Source organism: Carex rostrata, chromosome 15 (assembly GCF_964058835.1).
Source record: "Carex rostrata chromosome 15, lpCarRost1.2, whole genome shotgun sequence".
NCBI lineage: Eukaryota > Viridiplantae > Streptophyta > Magnoliopsida > Poales > Cyperaceae > Carex > Carex rostrata.
This window is the reverse complement of record NC_135932.1, coordinates 10151902-10155770: the sequence shown is the minus strand read 5'-3', so window position 1 is coordinate 10155770 and position 3869 is coordinate 10151902. Positions and strand designations below refer to the sequence as shown.

The following is a 3869-nucleotide window of genomic DNA, read 5'->3' as shown; positions in this document are numbered from 1 at the left end:
AATCAAAAAATATACAAATTCAACCGAACCGATCTATTTAGACCAAAAAAAACTAATCCATTTAAACCAAAAATTTTTAGGTCAGTTGAAAACCAAACAAATCAATTCGTTTGAACAACCCTATTTGAGGGGTATACATGAAATTCCCCCTAAACTAATTCTTTTTTTTTTTTTTTTTGTTATACAAAGAGAGATCATACCTTCACAGCCTCAGATAAGTTTTCTGAGCTAGCTTGAGGAGTCTGTATATGCGGTTTGCAAAGAGAGAATATGAATCTAATGGATGGATGAGACATACACTATTATCTAGACAAATAATTTGCTGAAAAAGCCTCAGGAAACTAAACTATAATATATTAAAAGACAGTTTGAAGATTCGTAATTGCCTTCATAAAGCAATTTCAGTACAAACAACATCTACTAATCAAACAAAGGCAAGTCCTATAATTATTTTTGTTGTTGATTCTTTATTAAAAAACAGCTAAATTTCACCATCCCGAAGTTCTTCAAGGGTCTTGTAGGGCCCATTGCATGAAACAAACTCTACACCTGGAAATCCCTTGCGTTGTGATATTTGATTAATTGTTTCTCTTTCGTCAGCAGTCAATTCCCAATTTAATATGTCCAGATTCTGTTTCATCCTTTCTTCATTGAAGCTTTTCACAAGTACACAGTCTCCTTGCTCAAATACCCATCTCAGACAAATCTGAGACAAATCATATCCATTACAATTAGTTTAGTAAAAAAAATTTTAAGTCATTGATTTTATGGCAATCGTTTTAGGGACGACCATCTAGGGCCCAGTAAGGCCCACTAAGTAAATTATTTGACTAAATATTTAAGTATAAATATATTTGGAATGCAAACATGAGGTGCAACTGTGCAAGAATAATTAATTTATTTTAATAAAAAGGGAGCTTCGTTACTCCAATTAAACATTTGAAATTTCCAATTTTCAAAATTTTGAGTGATCTGTTTGTTTAGAAAACGACTCAAAGTATGATTGTTAATGCTAGCACAGGTCTATATATATATATATACCTGAGCCAATGATTTGCCCTTTGCTTGAGCAATCTCTTGCAACACCTTACTTGCCATGACTTGATCTGTACCCCCATAGTGTTCCTTTAGCACCCAAAGGAGAGTAGGCGCACATTTTAATTCCCTTCTCTTTGCAAAATTCTCTTAGCTTCTTCTGTTGCCAAAGGGGATTTACCTCCACCTTAATTCACATGCATAATTAAAAGGACTTAATTAATTGTCATCCGTTAATTAAAACTTAAGAAAAATAATTATAATTTCCAATTATAATATTTATATATACATTAACAATGAATGTTTGCTTCCTTTGGATTACTGATAATTAATAGGGTTTTGTTAATACTTTCACCCTTTATTGATTAATCACTAATCAACGTTGAGTATTTTTTAATTTAACCAATAGGAAATTTTATTGACAAATTAATTACCTGATTGGCAGCCGGAGGGATTTTTGCGAAGGAGAGCAGAAGCTCCAACTTCTTGCAGGAGAAATTGCTCACACCAATTGACTTGGCGAGGCCGAGACGGTTGCACTCCTCCATCGCCTCCCAGACAGAGCGCATGTCGAATACCTCGATCTCATCCGTTGGGAAAGGCAGCTCGTACCGGCCGGGCTTTGTGCTCACTGGCCAGTGTATTAGATATAGATCAACATATTCCATTTGGAGATTACTGAATAAAAAAACAAATTGTATGTAGTGTTAAAAAGGAATAGCTAGATGGATTTTTTTTTCTTTATACAAAAAACATTATATATATGAGATAAATGTATTTCATTCAAGTAAATAACACTGTTTTGTTTTTTACCTCAAGGGGCCAATACGTCAGAAATAGAAGAAAGATACCGGAAATATAATTTTAAGGAAAAAAAAATGGAATCCGCAAATAAAATATCTAGTGTTAGTTTGTTGTACAAAATAAAACATATATCTCACTGTACAAAATAAAAAGGGAGACTTTCATATATACCACTTAAAAATGTGAAATTACGTATTTACCATCCAAATTTCTATAATTACATATTTACCATCTAAAAATCTAAAAACTCACATATTTACTCAATTAATCAAAAAATGAGATTAATTAAGTTTAAGATTATATAAAATATAATTAATAAGTAATTTAGTCTTTTCTCCTTCTTTACCCCAATTTTTTGCATACAAATTTTTCTCCTGTCTTTTTTGACGTAACTTCTCATTTTCGCTTATATAAACTCTCTTCTCATCTCGTCTTTTCTGCTTAAACTCGGAGAGAAGGGGCAGCGGACTTGAATTTAAGAATTCCAACTCCAGCTTAATTGTCTAAAAATAAGGTAATCGCTCTAACTTTTCTAACAAAATAACTCATACTAAATTCGACGATGATATCGCAGCCCTTTATCAAAGTAGTAAATGAGTTTGAGAATTTGTGTTTTGTTATTGGCTCAGTTTGGAATATTTGTTTAATTTTAATCTTTTATATTGGGTATAAAGGAGAACGGCTCTAAGGAAAGAAATAGAGGGTGCTAAGTTAATTCTTGATTAATTATAGTTTTAAGAAAATTAAACATAATTAATCTGAGTTTTGGGTATATTTGATATATACTAAAGTTATATTAGGTAAATATGTGAGTTATTAGATTTGTAGATGGTAAATATGTAATTACAAAAATTTGGATGGTAAATATGTAATTTCATAGTTTTTGAGTGGTATATATGAAATTCTCCCAAATAAAAATCATAGTTTATTATGGTACGTACAACTATTGCATGCTAGATTATGATTATATATAGTTAGCGGCTTAGCGCGCGCATATATATGTTGAAACCTTTGCATTAGGTACTTTGTGTTTAACTTTAACTGAAATTATTAATGAAAAACAATTTACTCGCTAAAAGAGATACCTTAATTAAGACTCAGTACAATGTTTTAGTTGAATAAAATAGAGAAAAAAAAAAAAAAAAAAACCAAACTCTTACCGAAGTGTTGTCTGAAGTGCACCCATGACTCGATCCGGATGCGCATCACTGCACCAGAGCTTTGAGGTGATGAAGAGCTCATCTCGGGACCCCACAAGACCCGTTGAGATAGCCCTAGCAATGGCTTCGCCTAGTGGCTTTTCAGACTGATAGAGAGCCGCAGTGTCAAAATGGCGGTAGCCTAGCTTGATTGCAGACAATATGGCTTCCTGCATTGTTTCAGACCCGGCGAAGGGGTAAACGGCCGTGCCCAAGCCGATTAGCGGCATGGCCTTGGGGCCGGAGAGCGTGTTTAGGTGCACTTCAGGGAAGGTTCCCATTCTCTTAGATGGAAATGGAGCTATGGGGCTGATCGAGTGGCTAGGATGTTTTATCTTTGATAGAACTTTGCGTTTCGGTCCCTTGATTTGGTGTATATTTGCAAAACAAATTAAAGGGCCCTCGTCGTGTCTCCGTGTCAGGGTATCTGCGTGTAATTAATTAACTACAAAATTGCTGGCTTAGTTCACGTGACAATTAAGCAGTTATGTACGTAGGCTGAGACTTGAGAGAGGGCTGAAGCATGCAATAGTGTGAAAAAAATGTAATATATTAATATTATAGAGGTAATGTATTGTATTGGGTAGAGGTGTTTATGAGATCTTTTGGTTATTATTAAATATTGTTGTGGGGGTGGGACTGCGAGGGGCTAATACAGAGAAATGGACGTCGTTGAAGGTCAAACTCGAGGAGAGATATTTAATTAATAATTGGAAAATTCATTATTAATTAATGGGCATGTTTCCATTAAGCAATTAATAAACAGATTCAAGCATTTCAACTTGATTAAAAGTTGCTTAATGGAATGTAATTAAGGTGCTGTAAGAGATT

The 3869-nt window shown here is 33.8% G+C and overlaps 1 pseudogene across 1 annotated transcript; it reads right to left on the bottom strand.

Annotated features, from left to right (window-relative positions):
* Positions 1–315: 315 nt before the first annotated feature.
* LOC144566574 (deoxymugineic acid synthase 1-B-like) lies at positions 316–3339 on the bottom strand (annotated as a pseudogene). The gene is made up of 4 exons (XR_013515225.1): positions 3000–3339; positions 1470–1713; positions 1042–1222; positions 316–706 (listed from the first exon to the last, which is right to left on the bottom strand). The product of XR_013515225.1 is annotated as a deoxymugineic acid synthase 1-B-like (transcript).
* Positions 3340–3869: the final 530 nt, after the last annotated feature.